The sequence below is a fragment of the Hesperophylax consimilis genome, chromosome 14 (genome assembly GCF_061612785.1).
Source record: "Hesperophylax consimilis isolate HC1 chromosome 14, BYU_Hcon_1.0, whole genome shotgun sequence".
NCBI lineage: Eukaryota > Metazoa > Arthropoda > Insecta > Trichoptera > Limnephilidae > Hesperophylax > Hesperophylax consimilis.
Window position 1 is genome coordinate 35780643 of NC_142849.1, and position 12211 is coordinate 35792853.

The window sequence follows — 12211 nt, forward strand, 5'->3', positions numbered from 1 at the left end:
TCTTTGGATAAATTGTATTATTTCTTATTTGAATAAAAAAATGTTATGTTAAATATTTATTGTTTATAATTAAATCCGTTGCCCCACTGCCTCTGTAACGGTACGAAATCGTGAAAAACCGGAGATCCTGATTAGCCGGGTAATACCGCTACCGAGCCAGTGAGACGACGGACTAAGTAGGTGGGTATTTTAGTTGCTACTTACAAATCTTAGGAAATTTTGGTTTTGACAAGGAAAAATTAGAAATATACTTTTTTGGACGCGAGGTCTACTATTCATAAAACTACTAGTTTATAAATATATAAAATTAATACGTAAGTAAATATATTACACGTACAATTTTATTAATATTGACAAACATTATTATCCTTTTTGGAATAACTTGATGAATAAAACATCAAATTGTATTATTTAATAATTGAAAACAATACTCTATACACTCTCATACGAAAATTTTAAACAAAAAATCAAGAAATATTCCGTCGCATCTAGGAAATGAACCCTCAGCCTTGCCGAGGCTTTGCTCTTCCACTGAGCTAATTCGTCCGTATACCCTTCGGTCATATTTAACTGTATCTACTTAGAACTATTAACACTATCTTCATTTTCAGTGTATGTTTTTATTGTGATATCTTTATGAATTATTGCAAACTAAATTCAAAACTAAATGCAAACTAGGTAGTGTCTTGAATAAATATATACAAATTTATTTTAATGAGTGACATCTATTGACGTTTCTTTAAGTTTCGGAATAATATTTTTCATTTTTGGAATAACTTAGAGAAAAAAACCTCCTTCCTAGATGCAAAAGAATTTTTTTTTTTAAATTTATCTATTTCAAAATTGTTTTTGAGTATCGCTTATATTGTCTTCAATGATTAATTTTTCATTTTATTATTTTATCTATCTGTCATACATAAAATTACTGGCAATTGCATGTAGTATTTTATTCTTCACAATGCAATATAAAATCCCTCAATAATTTCCTTCCGTCCACGGTCTACATTTTCCGCAGTCACAATATTTAAAATACATATCTGAAAAGGAAAATTTACCTTTCGTCTAGACAGCCGCCTCGTTGCTCGGATCAAATAACGTGACGAATCTTATAAACATATTAGTTATGTTTTTATTTAAGATCATATTTCAGTTAACCTTTTTTTTGCTGTTATAATAATTTCAAATATAAAGGTCGTTTCGATGTTGAATAATAATAAAAACAAGCAACGGAACCAACAAAAACTTATTAAAATTCGAAGATTTCTAACTGACTAACCGATGACCATTAGATTTCAATGTCACGAAGTAGGATGCTTGGTTTGGTAAAATAAACAGCGGTCATTAAAATATGATATGAGCTGGACCTTGCGATAACTGCTGTCTTCGGAAAGTGCAAAAGACGCCAATTATAGAAATAACTAAAGAAATTTGAGAGACACACGCGGTGCGTGTCCGGTTCTACGAGTATTTGTAATTATCTTTAACCTTGAATGAACTCATTTTCATTGGTGCATCCAAAACTGCTTACGAATTATAGCTTCCAATGATCAAGAAACTAGTAATGAATTTAAACGAGACGAAATGAATTGGTGTTTGCTGTAATTGGGTGATAGTATGTGTAGGAATGAATAAATTATGGAAGGGATGAAAAGCAGGATGATTTACCACTGTATTTCTGCAAAGTAACACACAACACAATCACAATATAGTGAGTTCCACCGCGATACCTCAAGGTAATTATTTCCACAACCACAGACATAGGAATTAATAGACGAGAAGATAATGGCGAGGGGTAAAATCAACTGTTGAAGAACGAAGGGAGTAAGGCTGACTGTGATTCGTCAATAAATCAATCTGACAGTAAATAGGCATCTCGCATTATAATATCACCATTTACTTCTTAAAAGTAAAATCTGCTTTTGAATGAATAGACATTTTTACATGGGAGCGCAAATTACTCGCCACGTTATGAACAAATTTGCGAAGTCCAAATTCGGCAAAAAAATTCGGTTCTATTTTCAGAGTCGAACATTTCGTTTAAGTATTTAGTTAAGACACTTTTATAAATGTTCATAATTTACTTCCCAGCAACCAACCAGCTTTGTGTTTCGCGTCCAGACGTTTCTCGATGTGATAGTAACAACTGATTCATATTATACGATGTGAATATGCTTAAAATAAAGTAAAATAATGCTTATATATGGAATGTAATACGACAATTGGGTTTATTCTCTTTTTCACTTCTATTTTTACAAGTTTTCATAGTACAAGTCAACATTTTGCCGTGTTATTTCGTAAAATGAACCGATGATGCCTCGACCATAGTTCGCACAAGAATGATGACGTCACGTTTTCAAATTTCACTTGAGGCCATACGCGAGCACAGCCGGCTCCAATGGAACCGGTATGGGGAGTGGGGATAATACGCTTTTAATCACTCAGGGCAGGTCTACTAATATTCATATGTCTATGGCCACAACAAAAGGAATGAGTTCTTAGAAAGGTAACCGGATGAATCATCAAAATGATAATTCATCACATCTTTAAAAAGTTATATAAAGTCATGGAAAGTGACAAAAACTTTTTTAACTGGGTTAAGTAGGTTAGGTTAGGTTAAAAAAAAAATTTTCATCGTTTTTAATGACTTTATATCACTTTTTAAATGTGTGTTGAATAATCTTTGTGTTGAGTTATCATGGAACCCTTAGAAGACATACATCACATAATAAACATTACAATGAGACAACTTGCAAAACCCAGAACTCCGGAATTTTTCGGACATCTGTAGATGTCACGAAAAAGTTTATGGAACACTTAAAATATAAAAAGAAAATACCCTTTTTATGCTAAATATCAACATTAATGGTATCACTCTTATAATATTATTACGCCCGCGTCTGGACGGTTTCGGCCCTTTGATTGGTGGAATTCAAATCGTATGTTTCGGGTAAATTCCGCACAGGTTCATCTTAGGTTCCTTGAAAATGTCAATCCGTCCTTTACCGGCCGCTGGAGTAATTTCCCTATTGGCCAACAGAGCGCACTAATGCGAATAATTTCATTTGAAATAATCCATTACAAATACGTGCGATTTCATCTATTCAAACTTCCGAACTACCGTTTTCATACGCATTTAAAAAGAAAACAAACATTTCATTCAACTTATGACAATAAACAACAACTCTTTCCACTTAAGATTTTTAAAAATATTGATATTTAATAAAATTTACGTAAAATATAATTTCGCACCGTTTTGACAGAACAACGATATGAAGTTCGCGCATAATACGCTTTTGTTTGTAGGAAGTGTATGCACTGCCAACCCAATAAAAAAACATGAAACACAATCGGAAGCTAGACAAGCTTCGTTGATTGTAAAATTAGCCAACAAATCTCTAAATCTGACATGTACTTATATGTATAGTAAAATGATAGGTTATGTTGAGTTATTATAGGTTAACTGCTGTTAGTATCACTTAAACTGAGCGAATCCCAACTAAGTCCGCGGAGCGGGTTTTTAAGGTTAAACGCAACGCTCGTTGTATTCTATGTGTTCACAGATGGCGTTAATTAATTAATTTTGTTTAAATACGCTTTTGCAAGGTATTGCTTTACAATATTAAGACAAATCATTTGTTTGCGCCCGTATATACGCAATATGAATATGAATCAATAGTTTTGTTCGTTTAAAGACTTAATTCTTTCGAGAAAGGCACACAAATACAATATTTTACCGATGATTCAATCCAATATTGTATTTGTATGCCTTTCTCGATAGAATTGAGTTTTTATATGGACAAAACTATTTATTCATATTCATATTGCGTATATGAAGGCGCAAACAAATAATTTGTCTTAATACTGTAAAGCAATACCTTTCAAAAGCGTATTTAAACAAAATTAATTATATAACGCCATCTGTGAACACGTAGAATACAACGAGCGTTGCGTTTAACCTTAACTGCTAGTTATACATTATTCTTTTGATATCTACTGAAAAATGTTAATGATTTATTAATTATATATTTACTTCGAGCACTTTTTGTAGATAAATCAAAGTCAGCAGAATTTTTGACGGTTTTTGCCACCGTATATGAAATAAAAAAATGTAATGAAATTGTCAATCATAATATAATCCATAAAACCAGAGAAATATTATTGAAACGATTGGTATGCTGGTTTTTTTAAATGTTAATTAAATCTTTGAATATGTAGTAAAACAACTTTGAAATATTCCAGAAAAACGTAATTATTATTTCAATAATTTATTTGAAAAAACATATATATTTACATAGCAAACAGTCTGTGGAAAGAGGCGGGGAGTTCATTTACGAATTTCATTAATTATTATTCCTGTCACAAATTTATGATTTGAGCGAAAAACTCATTTCAATCCATTTGTGTGACAAAATATATCTGCATGTTTAATTATTAAACAAACATCAATTAACTTTTAGGTTTGAGTTTGGAACAAAACAAAACATTTATTTTATTATTTGAATAATTGAATAGGGAGACAATTCAATTGAAACAAACATTGTGATTATTATTTGTTAAGCAAGGGGTATCATGGGTATTTATTTTATACCACAATTAAAACTAAGGACGGGTTGTTTCGGAGAATTTGAACAATTCATCAAATTTCAACGTTCATTTCCGGGTTCTGTGAAAGTCCTATTCAAGTTTTGTTATTATATCATTATAGGCTAGTTGCTTGACAAAACTGAAATTAAAACAGAACTTGAAAAAATCTTTCACAGAACTGGAAAATGAACGTTGAAATTTGATGAATTGTTCAAATACTCCGAAACAACCCGTCCTAAGTGGTATAAAATTTATTGTTTCTTTGAAGGAATTTATTGCTGTGTAGACTATAAATTTAGGGAAATTAATGGTTAGACTTATTGCAATCATATAAGTGAATTGCAATGTTAAAGGCAGTCTTTACTACAGTCTCTCGTGTCTAGGATGAAAGAAGTATGTATGAAGTTACGAATAACCTGACAATATTTGAAAATCTCTTACTATCACCACAGTAAGCTGAAAATGTTGCTTGTGTTATGATGGAGGACTTAGCCAGTCGAGGAATTGAACATACTATGCCTGGGTGGGACCCAAACGCGATGTCAACTCGGCCACCGACAGGTGAAAGAGAGAGTAGGAAAACAGTGTGCAATATAGTTATAAACGAAGAATACTTGGAGCAGGTGAGTTTGTGTATTTAGGAAGTATGTTTACGAGAGATGGGAAGACTGACAGAGATATTGGAAGAAGGGTAAATGTAGGTAACTCCATTAACGGAGGAGTGAACGCAGTTGGCGCTAGCAAAAAATTGTCCAAAGAAGCGAAGCTAGCAGTCCACAATGGGGTGCTGGTACCTAACCCGATGTATGGAAGTGGGCATAGAAAGGATGAAAGTAGATTGAAAGCTGTAGAAATGTGGTAAAACCATGTTTGATCGTGTGAGAAATGTGGAGATCCGTAAAGAGTGCAAGGCTGATTTAAGCGTAATGAATAAGATCCAGAAAGGTACGCTTAGATGTAGAGCGAATGAGCGAAGAAAGGGGTCTAAGTTAGTGATGGTTAGTTAATTAGTTTAGCAATGTTAATGGCCAACCACTGTAGCTTCCAAAATATAATTATTTTTCTCATCAAATACACCGTCATCGTTTTTATGCCCGCGTGTTTATTCCCTCACGGAACATAGTTAAAGGTATATACTAACTATCTTACTCATTATAGATAATACAGGGGGATAAGAACTAGTTAGTAGTGAAAGTTACTCATAATCACGCGCATGCGTACTGCCTATACCGGCCGTAATATGGCAGTCATAGTAGTTGACAGAATTTAAACCACCCGAGCCACAGGAATATGAACGTATCATTGTAAGACGGATACGGCGGACTTTGATAATATCTCGTTGATTTGACAAATATCGATCGATCGCGCAATGACAATGTAAAAAAGCAATAATATACATTTGCAGCACTATCAGAGGAATGTTTTAAATTTTAATATCAATTTACCGAAGCTAATACGGAATGCATAATTGAACTGGCCGGATTTCAATGCAATTCAAAACAGACCGGGTCAATGCTATTACACATGTGATCTGAAAAAAATTAAAGTTAGCAACTAAACGCGAAATGCGAGAATAACCGTGTTTTTGAGGTTTGAAACATTTGTGCCAGTCTAATCCTGAAAATCTTAGAAATTCCAGGCAATTTGGCGAATTCTCCATGAATTGATAACCCTGATGTAGAAAATTTAGATGATAGATTTTTTCATAGTTGTAATTAATCAGAAAATTAAATGTACCAACCAAACGGTGTGTATTAATCACATGGTGTTTTATTACGACCCTCTTCCTTGTATAGCTTTAACAACTAGGCCACAAAGCTAAAAAAATAAAGTGCCAAATTTAAAATTTAATTACCATGTACATAGTGACCTTAAAACGGGGTACCCCAGTAAGGTCACATTTTTTTTGACAATTGCAAAAATATTATTAAATAAAAGGATTAAGGGATCTTTATAAGTAAGACTTGGTAGTATATTGCTAGTAACCATATTATTTAATTTTCTCAGTTTTCTAAGAACTACAAAACACTTGTTACTATAAGCCTTACCTAATTGATTGTATGTTATACTGGTACCTATCCTCAACTACTCACATTGTTTTTATCGTGAATGTTGAATTTAATCACCGCGCATTTATTCGGTAAAGGTAATTGAATATTTCATAGAACCATCGACGGGAGGACGCCACGAAACCATGAATTTTTCAGATCTATGGCAAAGCCTCGTTTGTTTTCCGCCCTGACCTTTAGTATGAGCCGAGCCGCAACCTTTATATTTAACTAGCGGATTGTTTGAAGTAAATTTTTGAGATTTTTATTTCTAGTGTACTTGAAAACATTTATTATTCAATATATTTAAGGTGGAAATAATATAATTCAATAGAATTGAAAAGTGTACTTGTTATAAGTTTTTGTTTCACTTGATCGTGTCACGTCTTCCCCGGGCGTGCCACATCTTCCTCGGGCGTGCTTGGTTTCCACCATTCACTTCTGTGTATGGCATTGTTACTATAAAAAATACATATATCGACTTTTATTCGAAACAGTTCCAGTGTAGAGATAATGCGAAAAAAAGTCTTCCTCAGGCGTCCCCATTTTTTTTACCGTTTACTACTGAAAACCAAAATGTTACCATAAAGACCGGACTTGTAGATGGTGTTCGCTTACAGGCGCTGTTGTAATCCCGCAAAGTCAATGATTATCCGTAGCCTCTCGTTAAAGGTTGAGCTACGCCGGGCGTAGTAGGTCCGTGGCCAATGGCTACGCGGTGAGGTAATAGCGGGGAGCAGAGCGGGAATCGGCCAAAGCGGCCGCCTGATTCAGTTAGCGGCGATTGATCGTAGTGGGTACTCACTTATGGCTACTAATTATTGACTGAATGACTAAAGTACATTGACGTACATACATTATAAAGGCGCTAATGCATTTGAGAATAAACCAGCAAATCGCGAGTAGGTAGATGCGACGTAGCTACGATGTTTCACTAGTAGGTTATAAGGCGATGCGGGTTGCATGTATGAACGTTCCCAAACCTTTTAGTAGCTAGCGCTACATAATAATTATCAAAAATGCATTGTTTTAAATCCCCGCGTTTATTTGCTCCTGTTAGTTGGTTTAACAAGACCAGAAATTTGGACGAGTAACGCTGAGTTTGCTTGTTAGTATTGCCGTAGTGAAGATGATATTTTTGCCGATTTATCTCCTAAATAATTTGGAAGGAAGTTCTAATGTAACGAACATTGATGCACAAGGCTGGAATGTATATTTTTCTTTAATCTCTTTTATCTTTTTTTGAGCTTTTGGTTCGCTTGCCTTATGCGACCCTGCTAACAAATCATTGAGTTTAGTAAAAAACGAAGAAAATTTCTCGCTACTCTCAACGGATACGTCTGTTGTATTATTTATCCACACGTGAAATTGAAGAAAAATGTCACATTATGAAAAATGAAATATTTCCAATTTCGAAAAGTCAGCCGACATTTACACCCGTTCCAATTAATTAATCATCCGGGCTTGAAAATTTAATCAAATTTGAAACTTTCGCGTTATTATTTGTGTGAAAGCCTACGCTACATAAACATAAAATCAAATTGGTAAAATGACAACAAAACCACCAAAGAACAAACTCAATTACTTTTATACTTGTCATTAAAAACGTATTTCCAGATATAAATGAATTTTTGTTGACATAAATAAACTTATAAAAAATACTCTTTTTTGAATGTTAATTTATTTGACGAATGTGTATTGTGGCTTTTTTATATTTGATGAAAAATGGGATTTTGGGATATCGTGCGGAGTTAATCAATTCAATTGAAGCAATGTATTCACATGAATAATGAACAATCCATGTATAAATAAAGTGTGCGTGAAGTGTTCAAACACATTTAGTTTTAAAACGTATTGATTTCGAAAATGAAGATAAAAGGTTTAATCATTAACGTGCCGAGAAATCCACCGCGGATTTGTTAGCAGTTCACCGCACTTGGTTTTATTTACAATTCAACATAATGAGAGTCTCATTTTTTTGTTGTTTGTTGTTATGAAGATCACCTATTTTGCTATATTTATTTATATATTCGCGCCATGAAGGCTTTTACATGTATTCAATGTTTTAGGTAAGCTGATCTGGAGTACAATAATGTGTGTATATTACATAACATAATAGGCCGAGTACGGACAATATAAGCAGGTACAATACTAGTTATTGTTGAAAGTTGTTGTACCTTCAAGTAATAGTTGTTTAATAAATAAATATAATAATGAGAGTACAATGTAGGCCCTTAAGGTACTATGAAAGTAGCAGCGGAACATTATTTAATAACAATTTTGATGTTAGTCAAATAAATATGAAATTTTTATTATCAATCATGTTAGTATTTAGTAAACCTTTATAAAGCCAGATTGAGTTTTATACAGAACACGGCTTAACATTAGTACATGAATAAACAATAACGGATTGTTGTTAAGCTAAATTGTAATCAACAAATATTAGAAAACATTAGCAACATAGAAAAAATTATATAAAGATAAAGTGTGCAAGAAAAAGAAGAAATTTTGTTACAAACATAACATATTTACAAAAATATGCTCGTGCTTTTTTACATATTTCTATCACTGATATATATATATATACACTGGGGAAAATAAATACAATTTTTATAAATATACTAAAAAATATCTAGTAAGAAGGTAATAATTAAAAAAAAAAAAAATTTAAAAAAATAAATCAAAAAAAAAATATTACCACTGGCACACTGAATAGTATAAGGGTTAGGCCTAGCGCGCACCACGATTATATTTTTTGCGACACGATTTTAAAATCGTGCTACAATAAATCGCAAAAATAATACTGCGCGCATCGCGATTTAAAATTGCGATAATTGTTCATTCTCAACATGGATTTCGAACAAATTGCTTGTATTGTTTTGCTTCTTCGGAAGAGGAGGAATAAAAGAAAACATAAATACTACAAGGCCTTAGGCCTTGCGCGCACCACGATTTTCTGTATCACGATAATTTTGTCGCAGAAATGCAACGTATGAGTTAGTAAGTATGTGCGCGCATATACGACAAATAAATAGTTGCGATTTTAAAATTGTGATTTGTCACATTTTTCCGCGACAGCGCGCGACGCGATTGTCGCAAAATAAAATTATAGCATTTGAAGTTATATGGACACGCGCGCACTGCGATTTAAAATCGCTACCTGACAACCTTTCTTCAGCTGAGATTGCATTCCGCCATCTAGTATTATTGTATGCAATTTGAGGTCCAACAATTCTTAATAGTTTGTCAAATGTCTGAATCGTCATTCTATAATAGCCAAAGAATTTTTTTGGATACTGTCGAAGATCATTGTATTTCAGATAAAAGAAACCTTTAACATATCTTTCTGCTGTAAAAGGATGAGTCCAGTATTTATGTTTTCTTTTATTCCTCCTCTTCCGAAGAAGCAAAACAATACAAGCAATTTGTTCGAAATCCATGTTGAGAATGAACAATTATCGCAATTTTAAATCGCGATGCGCGCAGTATTATTTTTGCGATTTATTGTAGCACGATTTTAAAATCGTGTCGCAAAAAATATAATCGTGGTGCGCGCTAGGCCTTATGCCGGGATCACACGAGGACAATACAGAAGACAATACAATAGTGTCATGTCCCTGCGCCGTGAACAGCCTTAACCGCGCAGGGCAGAAAAATGGGACAATCCAATTATTCTATCGCGGTTCAAACGTAGAACGCTGTCAAAATGGACTTCAAAAATGTTGTCTTTCCATAATAATGTAAAAAAAGGATTTAAAACTTTTTTCCACTATATTTTGTTTTTGACCGTAACCGGTTTCAGCCTATTAATCTTCATCTTCAGACTGGTGGAAATATATCGTAACCTATGGCTAATACAATACATTACATTTGGGGAGGAGTTAACAGGGGGTGTCATACATTGGGTTTATTCAAATTATTTGGATTTTCAAATTCATTCTTGTTATTTTCAATCTTTTTTATCTTTTTATCGGTTTTTTATACCAAGATGTATTTTAGTGTTCCAATCACGCGATAAAAACAAATTGTTCTGTATTCCAAACTACCGTTCAGACTAGGACAGTGGGTCCGGAGCTGGGAAAACATTATTGTACTGTCCTCGTGTGATCCTTGCATTAAAAAATGTAAATATCTCTACCAGAACAGATTTGATGACATGAATTGTATTTGAGTTGAGGAAGCTTGTCTCTCCCGTAAGATCTGTCCAGATACCTACAATGTAAGCACGATCATCAGATAGCATTTAGCTTAAACCAGATTTCACCAATATGGTTCGCCTCGGAATAGATTAGCGGCATACAGATCTGCTGACCTCGCTATAAGCTGTCCATCACCTGTCTTGTTCTGGTTAGATGCATAGTTTCGATTCATAGGTCGGCTCCAATCAAATATGCAATCCATTATTTTCAAAGTTTTCGAGAACTGAGATTTAAATTTAATATAAAACAATAAATGTGTAACTTTTAAAATAAATATTTTATACTTATTACCAAACGGGGTATCTAGCATTGCCGATCGATAATGTCGGTAACTTGTCATCGCTCCCGAGCACGACTGTAGATCGCAAAAGAACAAAGAACAGTTCACAACGAATAAGTGTTCTTAATTTATTCGACTTGAACTGTTGTTTGTATGCTAGCAATCTGCAGTAGTGCTGGGGAACGATGACAAGTTATCAATATTAGCGATAAAGCCTTGTGTCAATAAGATATTGACTAAATTCGTGATCGTGATTTTTAATACCTACATTACCAATATGAACTCATCGTGTGTAAATGTATTTGTAACACATTTGATAATTTTTGTAGTGTTATACCACTATGAAACATCACAAAATATTAACTTCATATGATAATATACGATTTGAATGTTTCCGTGCTTTTAAGCATTTTTGCAGACCCCTGAAAAATCACGGGATATTATATTTGTAAGATTTGTGAATCTCTTTGCAAAAGTGTTATGTAACATGTAAAAGATAAAAATAATTACTGTGGGTTATTCTTAGGAAATAGACAATATAGACATGTACCACTTCAGACTTTTCTGTAGGTATTTTTAAACTACTTAAACCTCGACTTTTCTCTACTTTTTATAAATATAATATGCATGTATCATATATTTAAACCTTTCGGAAAAAATTCTCCAAATGAAAGTCAAAACCCTTTCAAAATCCGTTGTGTAGTTAAAAAGAACTGTGCGCACAAACAGACAGACGCGGATAGCGACTTTATTTTATAATATTTAGAGATGTAAAGTATATGGATTTATATTTTTTGTTGACATATTAGGGAGTTCTAATAATAAATGTAACAATAACAATAGCAATGGAGGGTAAAATAACAACTACAAATCAAGCAATATGTGCAATGTTTTTAATATAGTATTCTCTGTGTGCAAAGTCGTATTCTCTCCATGAATCAACCCGCCAAGTAAATATTTCAATAATTTAAATAAAACAAACACACATTTTAAATAAAATAATAACATCGTTTTACTACTTTATCGCTTTTCTGATATGATTTATACTTATTAGTTTTGAGAATGAAACATTTTTCTCGTTTGTCAACTTACAGCAACTC